The sequence below is a fragment of the Camellia sinensis genome, chromosome 8 (genome assembly GCF_055761805.1).
Source record: "Camellia sinensis isolate YWXY chromosome 8, ASM5576180v1, whole genome shotgun sequence".
Lineage (NCBI taxonomy): Eukaryota > Viridiplantae > Streptophyta > Magnoliopsida > Ericales > Theaceae > Camellia > Camellia sinensis.
Window position 1 is genome coordinate 158,095,156 of NC_138968.1, and position 15,467 is coordinate 158,110,622.

Below are 15,467 nucleotides of genomic sequence, written 5' to 3' on the forward strand. Positions count from 1 at the left end.
TAGATCCATCATTGATTAGAGATGGTTTTAAAAAGTGATAAATTAAGTGTCTCAAGCATTATTCAAAGTATTATCTTATTATACTAAACCTTTTTTTTGTAAAAATTCTATTACGGATTTAAACGAAATCAGTTAATGTATGAAGCACATGATGCACTAATTGATTTTTAAGAACGATAATATCCTTATTTGGTGATCTTATTTGCATTTTGCTTTTCTTATCTTATTAAAGTGGAAACGGGATTATCAGATAAAAACATTATTGTCATTAAAATTCAATAACTTTGTCATATGCTTCATATATGACCTGACTTTGTGTAAATTCTTAACAGAATCCTAATAGAGTGGGTTAATTATAACAAAATAATACTTTGAGGTGTTTGGCTTTGAGATTTCAAAAACAGTTTTTTGAGTTTTCAATTCGTGTGTTTGTATTTTTAATGATATTTATAAATATTTTAATCATTTTTTTTTAATTTTTAGATCCACTTAATCTTAATATACTTAAAAAGTAAAATAAAAAAAAAATTGTACAAAAATCTTTAAAAAAATTATTGAATATAACAAAACTCACTCTTAATTACGAATTTGTATGGTTTGATTATAATCAATTATGATTTTAGTTATAACTTAATTTTTATGTATTGTGATTGTTATTTTAGTTATAATGCCTCATGTGATTTTTTATTATAATCCCTGTACGGGAAAGAGATAAACCTTCTCGTATAATTCTGTTGATCAAGTCTGCGTTCCTCTATACAACGTCGCTTTACTCCCTGAAAGCACAAACGTAAGCTAGCCGGCGGGTGTGTGCCGGATACCTCTCCGATGCCTAAGTCAGCAAAATAGACAAATAGACAGAAGCTCTGTGTATTCAGGAATCAAAGTTGTGTTACCTTTCCATAGGTGATGTTGTGAGCTTTTATAGGTTCCGCGTGGCACAATCCTAGTAGGACTTTTACTCCTCCATGTAGAGTTCTTCTAGGATTCATACTCCTGAAAGATAATGCTTATCCTTCAACACCCCCCTCTCTGCTTAAACCAAGTGAGATGGTTCTACCATTGTTGGATTCTAATAGGACCGAGGCAATTATGGCTATGCTGAGCCGCAGAGTGGGCCGAACTATATTTAGCTCGGTTCTTTTTTTCACTACTCCTTATCTCGGTTTCTCATGTACAAAGAATGGTGTGATTAGACCAAGCTACCGAATAGTAAGGTTCTGACCGGTCTAACCACAATACGCCATGACCGGGCTAACTCTGAGACCAGACTAACTTCAAATCGTCTTTAGACTGGCCTATCTCCAAGTCTCTTCCGGACCGGACTAACTTCGGGGCTCTCTGACCGGACTAACTTCAAAGCCTTTTTACTCAGCCCTTCGTATTGTGGCCCATGACGGCCCATTGCTTATCTCGACCCAATTTTCATATAAATTACCCTCTCAATTGTCCCTTAATTCCATCTACGTAGCATGATAGGGATTACCTGTTTTACCAGCCGAGCTAAGGTTTTTAAGCCTCTCCAGCCGAGCTAAAACCCTTTAGCTTTTCCAGCCGAGCTAAAACTCTTAAGCTTTTCCAGCCGAACTAATTTTGTACCGGGCTCTGCATGTCCGGTCAAAACATCTCTTCAGAATCATTGCAACTGAATCGCTTCTTATTCCGTATACACGTGGCAAAGTCTATTTAGCCAGGTATAGCTGTCACGCCGCCTTCGTGTCTCGCGTTTTTTGAACAGTTCCCGTCTTTTCGTCCTTCCATCTACACAAAACAAACCCTTGCTATTTTGAATCACTACTCATCTCCTTCTCTCTCTCTTCGAACCTCCACTGTCCTTCAACCTCACAACTGTGAAGCTCGTGTTTTGCTGTTGTCGTTTGCTCCCATCCTCTAGGCTACTCGATCTTCATCAGGTAAGCATTATAAATATGTTTTATTTTTCTTGTTTTCGTACTTGTTCAATCCACTGCATTTTGTTTTGTGTGTTTTTGTAAAACACACTCTTTTTCATTTTTGCTTTGCCTTGCGTCTTCTGAAAAACTCATAAGAACCACTTGAATTTCATTAAACCTGTAGGACACTGTGGTTGATCCAAAATCACAATGTAACCGAACTAATAAGTAGTTTGTAGTTTACGTTAAACCAGCCGGATGAACTAACCGAACTAGAACTCCATGCTATGCCATTAGTTTCAAGAAATAAAACCTCCTTGTGATTTGACTAGCCGATCTTTTGAACCGTATTAGGTCTATGCAATACTATGTTTGAAAGCCTCGACCACGACCGAGCTATGACTGGGGCTAGACCAGCCTTCGTAGTTCAACCGAACTACGAGTGCTGCCCCTAGAGGCTCAACCGGTTTAACAAAACCCTTGCACGAACCGAGATAACGAACCCCCTGTATAAACCGAGGTACCAAATCCCTAGTGCAAACCGAGATAACCAAACCCTTGCACGAACCGAGATAACGAACCCCTTGTATAAATCGAGGTACCAAATCCCTAGTGCAAACCGAGATAACCAAACCCTTGCTCAAAATCGGGCTAAGACACGTAGCATTTCACATAGCCGAGCTAAGATTTGATATATCTTGCCTTTATTTCTCTTTAGCACGGTCCAACGGTCTGTGCTTAACACCTTTGTTTTTTCACTTTGCAGACTTTAGGCCCAGGCACTCCTTTGAACGCTCAACCGAGCTACTCAGCCCACTTCTGCGACTGACTAATCACAAGTATAATTTATTCATAACTTAAAAGAGAATGGGTAAATATAGGTTCTTAGTAGATACACCTGGTGTCTTGGCCGAATTCCGAAGGGATTATAATATCCCTGACGATGTTCATCTCACCTTAGCCAAACAAGATATCACACCATGGGGAAACCGTGGCTTTGTACCCTTTACCCTTTTGTCCATAATAGAAACCGGACTAAGATTCCCTGTACAGCCTCTACTTTGTGAATTCCTTAGGCAAACTAGGATATGCCCAACTCAGCTTTCCACAAACTCATACCGCATAATAAATGGTATAGCCGAGCTAAACCGCCGTGCTGGTATTAACCTCGGCTTAGCCGAACTCTTTCACCAATATTCTATAGGCTCAAAAGAAGACGGGTGGGTTTATTATTTAAGAATACGACGCCGGCGTGAGAAAATAATAAAGGCCACACTGGACAAAGACATAAACGATGATGATTTTTTCTGGGTATCTGGGAATTTTGAAGACCATCAAGCCTAGATCCCTGGTGACCGAATAAACTGGAAAAAAAGAACCCCCGGTATAAATACCTCAGCTCTTTTGCATGCTTCTCTTTATTTCAGTCTCCTATTTCTGAACCAAACTAACAGTTGCCTTCTTTATGCAGATTCAGCCCACCTTAAGTCATTATATAGTTACCCCAACCTAGACACACTTCGCGCCGCACTACGATACCCTGAAAGAAGTTGGGCCAAACTATTGAATTTTGAGCCGACGTACAGATATAGCGGCCGACGTAAAGCCAGAGTAACAGATTTCTTGCTGGAAGGTTCTCCAGAACCGGATCCATCCTTGCCTCAAATCAACCTGGTCCGAACTACAGCCGAAGAAAAGATGGCAAAGAGGAACAGAGTAAGGGCCCTCCTAACCGAAACCAACCGAGCCGAAGTACCACCATCCAACCAGACTCAGGAAATAATGGTGGCCCTTCCATCTCAACAACCCTCTTCATCACGCCCAAGCAAGCGCGCCCGGACTACCCAAACCGAGCAACGCCTTGTTACTGAAGATGAAACCATTCTTCCACCGAGCCCTCCACCGAGCCCTCAGCCGGAGCGTTTTGACCGGGCTAACTCCTCCAAGTGGGCTCCAAAAATGACTTTCCAGAACTGAGATATCCAGGATACTGACTCTGTGGTCGCTGAGAAGGATCACATGATGGCATTCAACCTTGCCAGGAGTGTTTGCCTTCCAGCAAACATGGAGCATCACAAAAATTTGACCGAGCTAAAGGCCATCCGCTCGGCTACCAAATCCATGGTGCTCGTAAGTAGCTGTTTCTGTTTAATCTTTCTGATTTGCACTACTTTTATCTTGGTTTGACTTCAAGTCCCCCTCTTTTTGCAGGCCATGCAGAAGAGTCACATTGCTCATAAGTGAGTGCTTGAACTCCGTAAGACTACAAGGAAAGCGTTGGCCGAAGTAACAGAAAAAACTGCCGAGCTGGAACAAGCCAGGCAGCAAATAGCCGAGCAAAAATCCGAGAACGGTCGTCTGACCGGACTTGTCAGCTCGGTTGAAGCAGAAAAACAAAAGGCTGCAGCCGTTATCAAAGATAAATATCTGCGCGAACTTGCTAAACTTGAGCGCAAGAAAAAGGCCGAGATAGAGCAGCTGAAGAAGGATGCTGATGACACCGAGCTCCGAGGTTTCAAGGAGGGGGAGGCGACTTATATTAAACAATGTGAAGCTGCCAAGGATCTCTTCTTCAAGTGCGGTTGAAGGGCGGCTGTAGAGTAGCTCGGTCACGGTCTAGGGACCGAGGTCTTCAATGCTCTAGCATACTTCATTCTGGGCTCTATGACAGAATATACTGCTGCTCTTCAGCAACAATTTCTTGAGGACTTAGATGATGATGAAGAAGAAGCTGCGCCAAAGGATACTCCGGTTGCCAGTGACCCTGTCGAACAATCAGTTCGGTTGGAGCCATCGGTGGAAGACCTAACCAGCGAGCTGCCTAATGAAACCGTGCCTCCAGCTGACACTGAGCTCTCAACCGAGGCCGTGCTACCGTCTGAAACCGGGCTCCGTGTTGATATTGATGCTGATCTTGATAATCTGTTTGACTGATTTTGTTTTTTCTTCTTTTTGTTGAACAAAAAAGTTTGTAACTGGGCTGAGTCCCCAACTATTGTACCTTTTCCTTGCTTTGAATGAAAAAACCTTGCATCTTTCTGTTCGATCTGTGCTATACTTGCTGCATTCACTTTTGTACACAAACTAACTTTTTCCTGTCGAAATAAGCATCTTGGTCCTATACTTTGGAAATTTATTACAGCTGCCAACCACTCTTTGACCGAGATGCCTATCTCGGCTGAAGAGTACTAAGAGTTGGTTTAATCCAGCCAACCACTGTTTAGCCGAGATCCTTACCTCGGGTGAAGAGTACTAAGAGTTGGCTTAATCCAGCCAACCACTCTTTAGCCGAGATCCTCACTTCGGCTGAAGAGTACTAAGAGTTGGTTTAATCCAGCCAACCACTCTTTAGCCGAGATCCTCACTTCGGCTGAAGAGTACTAAGAGTTGGTTTAATCCAGCCAACCTCTAGATTGGTTTTTGCAGCCAACCTAGAGTAAAGTGTTTGGTTATTCCGACCAAACGTCCTGCAGCCTGGATCCTTATCCTGGGCTTACGAGGGGTGTTGGTTTAATCCAGCCAACTTCTAGATTGGTTTTTTCAGCCAACCTAGAGTGAAGTGTTTGGTTATTCTGACCAAATGTCCTGCAGCCTGGATCCTTATCCTGGGCTCAGGAAGGGTGTTGGTTTAATCCAGCCAACTTCTTTTAATACCCCTAACTCACCTAACTCACTAAAACAAACTGTTACAGAAGGAAACGTCTATACTGAAAAGAAACTACTTGTTTTATTGAGAAAGGAAAAAATTACACATACTTAAATAAATAAAAAATAAAAAAAAAAGCTAAAAATAAAATAACTTGAGATTGGCAGTATTCCATGGCTTGGGGATTGCTTTGCCGTCCTTATCTTCTAAGTGGTATGCTCCTTTGCCAGCTAATCTGACCACTTTGTAAGGTCCTTCCCAATTAGGCCCTAACTTGCCATCTCCTGGTACCAAGGTGTTTCCCATCACTTTGCGTAGTACCCAATCTCCGATCCTAAATTGCCTTGGATGCACTGTTTTGTTGTATTTCTTGGATAACTCTTGTTGGTATGAGGCAATGTGAACTAGTGCTCTTTCTCTTCTTTCTTCGGCGAGGTTGAGCTCCAATGTTATGGCTTCTTCATTTAAGTCGGGATCAAAATTCTCGCTTCTAATTGTGGGGAGGCCAACTTCTAGTGGGATTACTGCTTCCATGCCATAAGCTAAGGAGAATGGTGTTTCTCCTGTTGACCGTCGAGGTGTGGTGCGGTAAGCCCATAAAACATGAGGAAGTTCCTCAGCCCATTTGCCTTTCGCTTTTTCTAACCTCTTCTTCAGTCCATCCAAGATGACCTTGTTTAATGCTTCTGCTTGGCCATTTGCTTCGGGATATACCGGTGTAGAATTGTATAACTCTATCTTGTATTCTTCACAAAAGTCTCTAAAGATTCTGCCATCAAACTGAGTGTCGTTGTCTGATATTAGGGCTTTAGGTATGCCGAACCGAGTGATGATATTCTGCCAGACGAACTTCTTCACATATTTTTTCCTTGATTGATGCCAGTGCCTCTGCTTCCACCCACTTTGTGAAGTAGTCTGTTGCTGCAAGAAAGAACTTCCTGTGTTCTGGGTGCTGTTGGGAGTGGTCCTACTATGTCCAAGCCCCACATTGCGAAGGGCCATGGGCTGGTCAATGGTAGGAGCTCTCTGGCTGGTTGATGTATTTGGTGTGCCAACTTCTGACATTTCTCGTACTTCTTCACATACTTCTCCGAGTCTGCCTGCATGTATGGCCACCAGTATCCTTGCGAAATGGCTCTGTAAGCTAATGATCTTCCTCCTTGGTGGCTTCCGCACACACCTTCGTGTATCTCGAACAAGAATGTTTCCACTTTGCTGGGGTGAACACACTTTAGATAAGGTCCTGAGAATGACTTTTTGTATAATGCCATAGAAGGGGAGAGCCAAAATCGCTACGACTTTGCTCTAATTTTGTTGGCTTCTTTCTTCTCTTCCGGTAGTACGCCATCTTTTAAGAATGCTATGATGGGATCCATCCAAAAAGGGCCTAGTTCCGCGCAACATACCTCTCCTGCTTCGGGGTCTTCAATGCTTGGTCTTGGTAAGTAGTCAATAAGCAACGGATGAAGGATGGATGTATCTGCCATTGAAGCAAAGCCAGCTAGTTCGTCTGCTCTGCTGTTTTCCTCTCTGCCAATCTGTTCTATCCGCATTACTTCAAATTTCTTGATCTCCTTGCGGACTAAGTCTTGGAATTTGGCCATCCTGTCATCCTTTGCCTCGTAGTCGCCTAAAATTTGGTTTACCACCAGCTGTGAGTCGCTGTAGACCATTAGTTCGGTGGCCTTCATGTAGAATGCTGATTTAAGTCTTGCAAGAAGTGCTTCATACTCCACTTCGTTGTTTGATGCTGGGAAGCCAAGGTTGATTGCTTGCTCTATAACCAGGCCGTCTAGTGAGATGAGGACTATGCCAAGTCCTGCACCATGGTGGTTAGATGCTCCGTCCACGAAGAGCTTCCACATCTCTCCAATGAACAACTTCCAGTAACTGGAGGGATCAGATGATGCCGTGGGGTCAAGAATGTTGCTGGTGTTTTCTTCAAGGTCCATGCTTACTGTCTGCCCCTCGCTATCTGATTGTACCAAGTCTTTATTTCTTAATGAGGCATGGTCTGCTTCTTCCATGCTTTCTTTACTCTGGTCTGCCTTGGAGTCTGGCTGAGTATCCTGCACCGGGGGTTGCGCTATTCTGGCGTCAATATCCATCCCTAGTTCGGTTGTGTCAGTCAGGTCGACTGGGCAGATATGATGACTTTCTGGGGTAAACTCTGCGACGAAGTCTGCTAAAGCTTGGGCCTTTACTGCGGTTCTAGGTTGGAACTTGATGTCGAATTGTCCTAACTCTACTGCCCACTTCAAGATTCGCCCAGAAAAGTTTGCCCTCTTAAACAAAGTTTTTAATGGAAAAGCTGTGAGGACAATTATGGTGTGGGCGTGAAAGTAGTGCGACAACTTCCTTGAGGCCATCATCAAGGCCAATGCCAGTTTTTCCAGTGGAAAGTACCTTGTTTCAGCGCCCAGCAATGTCTTGCTGACATAGAAGATAGGCAGATGTTGGATTCCTTCCGCACGAACCAACACTGCGCTGACTGCGTGCTGAGAGACTGCCAGGTACAGGAAGAGTTCTTCTCCAGGTATTGGGGTGACAAGCAGTGGTGGAGAAGACATGTATTTTTTCAAGCTCTCCAGAGCGCGGTCACATTCCTCGTCCCACTCGAACTTGCCTTTTAATGCTTGAAAGAATGGTCATAGTCTGTCTGACGACCGACTAATGAATCGGTTGAGTGCAGCTGCCATGCCGGTGAGATGCTGTACTTCTTTTACTGAGTTAGGCCTCTCCAGATCCTGAATTGCTTTGATCTGGGAGGGGTTTGCCTCAATACCCCGGTTGGTCACCAGGAAGCCCAGGAATTTGCCAGATCCTACCCCGAACGCGCACTTAGATGCATTAAGGCGCAACTTGTGCCTCTTCAGAATCTGGAACATCTCACCTAGGTCCCTTAGATGGTTATTCTCATCCTTGCTCTTGACCACCATGTCGTCGATGTAAGCCTCTATTGTTTTGCCTAACAATGGCTCAAACATCTTGGTGACCATTCTCTGGAATGTTGCCTCTGCGTTCTTTAGGCCAAATGACATGACCTTGTAGCAATACAGTCCTCTTGGAGTTGTAAAGGACGTGACCTCCTGGTCTGGTTCATACATGGCGATCTGATGGTAGCCTCTGTACGCATTAAGAAAGTTAAGTCGGTTGTGCCCCGCCGTTAGGTCTACCAGTTGATCTATCCGTGGTAGGAGGAAGCTGTCCTTTGGGCATGCTTTGTTGACTGTCTTATAATCGACGCAGACACGCCATTTGCCATTCTTTTTTGGCACCACGATTGTGTTGGAAATCCATCTGGGGTAGTGTACTTCTCTGATTGCTCCTGCCTCCAGCAGGTTTCCCACTTCTTCCGCCACTATCTCGGCGTGGTGGAGTGCCGATCTGCGTGTGCGCTGAATGATTGGTCTGGCTGATGGGTAGACATTGAGTTGGTGACAGATGAAGTTGGGATCAATGCCTGGCATGTTGTATGGTGTCCAGGCGAACACTTCGATGTTAGAGGTCAAAAATTCCAAGACCTCTAATCTTTCAGTGCTGGACAACGACGAACCGAGCAAAAAGAATTTATTCGGGTTCTTTTCATCTATTCTTACTTCTACCAAGTCTTCCACCACTTTTTGATCAGCTGCTTTGCCAACATCTGCGAACATTTCATTGCTTTCAGGTTCTTCCACCGAATGAACATATCCCTTGGCAGCGCGGCTGCCATTAACCGTGACAAAGCATTGTTTGGACATAATTTGATCCCCATAGACCTCCTCAATTACCCCGGCTTCGTTGGGGAATCGCATTCTTGATGGTAGGATGAAGCTACCGCTCGCATGGCATGCAGCCATGTTCTTCCCAAGATTATGTTGTAAGTGGAAGGGACCTTCAACACCCAAAATTCCACTTGTTTTGTCACGCTTCCTGCCCTAACTGGAAGGATAATCTTGCCGACTGGCCACTCCGGCATTGAGTTGAATCCGATCAGGGGGGATATAGCTGGGGCCAAGTCTTTGTCCTCCAATTTCAGTTGTTTGAAGGTGTCGTAGTACATTATCTCGCACGAGCTACCTTGGTCTATCAAAATTCGCTTGACGTCATACTCCTTGATGCGGAGGGTGACGACTAGTGCATCGTTATGAGGGCAATATATTCTTTCCAAGTCTCTGTCTGAAAAGGAGATGACATTCGTAGGGTCTATTCTTCCCTTTTTGATGGTAGGTTGAGCGCTTAGTACCTCCCTTAAGTGCTCAGCCTTCTTGATCGACCCTCTGAGCTCGCATACACGCTCAGGTTCGAATATTCCATGTATCACATTGATCACGCCTTGAGGTGGGGCGTTAATTGGCATTCCATTGGGGTTATTGTGGTCCTGTGGGGCTGGTTGCGTCCCTCCTTCAATGTATTTATCCAGGTGATCGGTTGCCACCAACTTCTCCAGATGCTGTCTCAATGGCATGCAGTTTTCAGTGCGGTGCCCCTTTTCTTTGTGGAAGGTGCATCGCGATCTTTCGTCGTAGTCTTTCTGTGCTTCTCCTAGCTTAGCGGGCCATCTGATAAAAGGCTCATTGCGTATTTCGCTCAGAATCCAATAGATCGGTTTCTTGAATACCGTGGTTATGGCAGTGCGGACTCTCAACCATCTTTTATTCTGGTCCTCTCCATTGTCTCGCCTGCCTCGTCCGTTTCTGCTCGGACGGTCTACCGCGTTGACCTTTGTTGAGGCCTCTTTCTCTGGTACTGCGATGGTGCCAGATTTTGTTTTGGCACGGGCGCCATCCTCTTCCACCCTGATGTGCTGATGCACTCTTTCCATCAAGGCCTCCATGGTGAGGGGTGGTATCATGGTGATTGAGTCCCTTAGTCTGTTCCCGACTGGAAGGCTTCTTTTGTATTAGGCAATGGCGAGATTGGTGGGACAGTCCCCAATCTGGTTGAATGTCTCCCAATAGCGACTATTATAGGATCTTAATGTCTCTTTTTCGCCCATGTCGATGGAGAGTAGCTGGTCAAACTCCACCGGGGTTTTGGTGTTCGTTCTGAACCTTGTGACGAACGCCTCCGCCAATTGCGCCCAGGAGGCTATGTTATCTTCTGGAAGTTTTTCGAACCAAGTCAAGCCTAGATCGCCAAGGCTTGACGGGAAGAGGATGCACATTAAAGCCTCGTTTCGCCGATATACCGCCATAACCTGGTGGAAGTGGCTTAGGTGAATGTAGGGGTCCGTCTTCCCCTCGTACGTGGTGAATTTGGGCTGAAGGAAGCCTGAAGGTAGGGGCGCGTTTTCAATTGCCGGAATGAACGGCGAGGTCTGCAGCCTTGCTAATGCTTTGTCCGTTGGTTCGTAGGCAGGGCGTGGTAATGACATTCCAACCTCGACGCTTCCATGCGTCCGATGAGCCAACCGTTGAAGGGCAGAAACTCTGTGAGGGTCGCATGCCCTGGTGTCCTCCTTCCAGCGTGCCCTTTCTTCTAGCATAGTTCGCAAGTCGGACGATCTAGGCATCTCCGACTGCCTGGATGATGTTTGGTGTGTGCGTGAGGGTCGATAGGTGCTTCCCTCAGTATTCGACCTCTATGTCCTTGTTCTCGCAGACCTGGAGCAACGAGTCCTGGAGGTTCTAGATTGACTATCGCCTGTCCTGAGGCTTCTACTTTCTGCTTGTAATGGTGTGGTATGCCTACCATGGTCTTTTGAGTGGCGAGGGGGCGTCTTGGCGCTTCATAATCTCCATGTCCGCCGCCATCCGTCGTATCAACTCGCCTTGCTCCTTCACGCGGTCCTCCAGAACTTGAGGATCAATCCTCCGCCTTTGCCTGTCAGGACTTTGTGAACGAGAGTGACGGGGGCTGTTAGTCCGCCTCCTCCCCCTTGCATCCCTCCTGGGATTCTGTCGCTATGGCTCCAAGTCCGCCATAGGAGGGACAGAAGGTAGGCCTTCGCGTCTTGCACCCTCCTCTGGTGTTTGTCCATCAATGGCGGACTGTGGTAAGTCTTCGTTGTGCGCCATTCAACTAGCGAGGGAAACTTGATCAAGAGGTTTTGTTTTGTCTGTTTTTCCCACAGACAGCGCCAATTGTACGGGAAAGAGATAAACCTTCTCGTATAATCCTGTTGATCAAGTCTGCGTTCCTCTATACGACGTCGCTTTATTCCCTGAAAGCACAAACGTGAGCTAGCTGACGGGTGTGTGCCGGATACCTCTCCGATGCCTAAGTCAGCAAAACAGACAAATAGACAGAAGCTCTGTGTATTCAGGAATCAAAGTTGTGTTACCTCTTCATAGGTGATGTTTAGAGCTTTTATAGGTTCCGCGTGGCACAATCCTAGTAGGACTTTTACTCCTCTATGTAGAGTCCTTCTAGGATTCATACTCCTGAAAGATAACACTTATCCTTCAACACCCCCCTCACTGCTTAAACCAAGTGAGATGGTTCTATCATTGTCGGATTCTAATCGAACCGAGGCAATTATGGCTATGTTGAGCCGCATAGTGGGCCAAACTATATTTAGCTCGGTTCTTCTTTTCACTACTCCTTATCCCGGTTTCTCATGTACAAAGAATGGTGTGATTAGACCGAGCTACCGAATAGTAAGGTTCTGACCGGTCTAACCACAATACGCCATGACCAGGCTAACTCTGAGACCGGACTAACTTCAAATCGTCTTTAGACCGGCCTAACTCCAAGTCTCTTCCGGAATGGACTAACTTCGGGGCTCTCTGACCGGACTAACTTCAAAGCCTTTTTACTCAGCCCTTCGTATTGTGGCCCATGACGGCCCATTGCTTATCTCGGCCCAATTCTCATATAAATTACCCTCTCAATCCCTTTAGATATAATTGAAATTGATTTTGGTTATGGCACAAAATGATAAAAATGTTAAAAATCTCACAAAAATTATCAAAATTTTTACACAATATTCATATTTAAATCCCACGACAAAAAAAAAAATGTTATGTAAATTGTTTTTCATGCCCTTAACATTGTTGTTAATTATCACCAAACATTGTCAGGGAATCTATTGGCAGTAAGATACCTCCCAATAAATAAAAAAAGATAAAGAAAAGATTGAGGGACATCGTTGCAGAAAGTTAAAACTTTAATAAAGATGCTTTCATCAGTGTGGAATTGAACAATAAAAAAAATATATATATATATATATATATTTTCATGAAGTTCAATTAAAATTTGAAAATAAAAATAATAATAATAATAATAATAATAAAAGACCACCACCACATGTACAAGAAAAAGGCAACCTTAATTCGTCATTCCATCTCCTTTTAAATAAAGTTTTCTTTATATTTTATTATTCCATTTTTAAGTTTTCTTCCGTAATTACTTTCACATTTGAACTTTCAACGTGGTTTCCAAGTAATGAAGGGTTTTTTTTGAATAAAGGTTTGGACCTCCGGGGGGTGTTGGGGGTTCCTTTCTATTGGTCTAAAAAATAGTTTTTTTTCTTAGTTTTTAGTCAATTTCAAGCCGACACGTGGCACTTAGGGTCACTGAAGATCACCCCCACCGGAGGTCTGTAACACTGTTGGTTTTTTTTTTGGATCTAGAAGAATAAGTAGTGGAGGGTTGAACATATCTCTTTCCGACAGCTGGACCTAATTGGGCTGATTTGTTGATTATTATTGTATATTTTTATTCAAAAAATTAAAAATTAATCATTTTTAAATATAAATATTAATTATTTTTCTCTTTCTACGAGACTTTTTGTTATATTATTTGTTTTTTTTTTTTGTGATTGCTAAGATTCTATGATTGTTGGACTGTAATGGTTCAAACTATCTTTTTGGTCCAACCAATTGATATAAATAAATACAAAGTGAGACCATACCGTGTGGGTCAAGCTATTTTTTATTTATTTGTCTCGCAATTGAGATTTTTAGTTGGCATGTATCTCATCATTAGCTGGCATGTAACAAACAATAATAATTCCAAGTTACCCTTGGTTATACTTCAACGTGGTCGTGTAGCTCATCATTAATATTATCGATTTATAAATTTTATTAAAAAAATTTATATTGTGATTCAAATTTATTTTATATATAAATTTTACACTATATAAATTTAATCTCAATCATGCATTCTTATTCTAAGTAAAAATTTAGACAATTTTTTCTGAGTTAATGGAATAACTGGTTAGCATTTTATAATTATCTAACATAAGAAGTAAGATTGTGTGAAATTATAGATCTACTGCTTCTATAGTGTTGTTACTATAATAGAGATCAAAGTTTAGGAGGATAAATTCAATAATCACAACATATTTTTTTATAAATAATTTTATATGTATTTATATATAGACATGGATATAGATAATTTAACTAAATTTTATTAAACACATTTTTTTAAATATATGTAGAATAAATTCAATACCAAATAGCATTTGTCAAGATAAAAAAGTTTCTCAACTCCAATAACATTTTGGAGGCTATTTTTTGACAAATATACTCTCAACTAGGCATGTAATTGGTTTTATTTGATTGAGTAAAAAGGACAAGTTTCACTGAACTGAACATGTCAATTTTGAGCACATTAGAGAGTAATATGTTTGAGAATTTTATATTAACAGTGTGTTCAACTAATAGTAGAGACTTAAAGAATTATTCGTCCTGTTAACTAGGAAAATAATGAAAAAATAAGAGAATAATATTGGATGAACATACGGTCACATAGTCTTCCTGATTCATATGATTATTTACCCGCGATGCAATTAAATAATTCAATCTATCTTATGTAGGTTGGCGATTTGGTTTGGAGGCTTTTCAAAATCATGTGAATGATACAAATCAACTGAAAATCAAAAGCCACAAATACAGGGATTTTGCTGTTATTACAGAGGGAGTTATGCAATGCTGAATGGTCCATATTACATAATTTTCAAATAACTTCTACAAATATGAAAATCAAGCGCAATCAGTAAAAAAGGGAGAACACTTCTTTTGAAAAGATGTTGCTCCACCAAGGGTTTTTAATTTTCTTGGGGTGGTTAGCAAGGTGAGAAAGCACATCTGTCTTTCCCCCGAATCAAAAAAAAAGAGAAAGCACATCTGCCCCTCTCTTGTTATTATTGGAGAGAGGAATTCTGAAGGACCCATGCTATGCTATTTGTCCTTTATTTGAAAGTAATCTTCAATCATCCCACCAAGGATCAAGCATATATCACTTCTACGGGAAATTGTATGGCGTGCACTTTTAGAATTGTAAATAATTTAGATTTGTTTATTAAGATTTTAGCGGTTTGAATTCAAATTTAATAAAAATTTAACAAATCAAATTGACTTATGTTTGAATTGAGTTTGAATCTATTTAGGAGTCTTAATGAACTAAAGAAATTACAAATTTATACTTGTATATGAAATTAAAGTTACAATTGAAATTTTAATTCTATAATTATATATACAATATATATAAACATACTAAAAGAAAAGTTAATATATTATCAAAATAATAATATTTGTCACCATTATTATATAAATGTATTATTTATAATTAGTTATTATTTATATTATTTAAATATATAAATAACATATTTATCTTATTTTTTATACTATTTTTAGATTATTTAATATATAAATAATATATTTATTTTACTATTTAAATAAATGTTAAATGAACCTAGTTAACGAGTCGAGTATAATATGTTTTGCCTTATTTATTAAAATTTTAACGAGTTCGAACTTGAAGTTAATAAAATTTAACGAACCGAGTTCAAATGAATTCTTACTGAGCCGCGCTCAAAACTGTTCACGAACGTCTCTGTTCACCCTAGCACAAAATTACGTATTTATAGTTGATATTATTAAATTTTGTAATAAAATTATATATTTTTATAATAGAGTACGCAGGATATATACTCTTAAAAGAATGCACACCACAAAACTTTTCTATTTTTAGAGAAAATTATTATTGAGTGATATTAT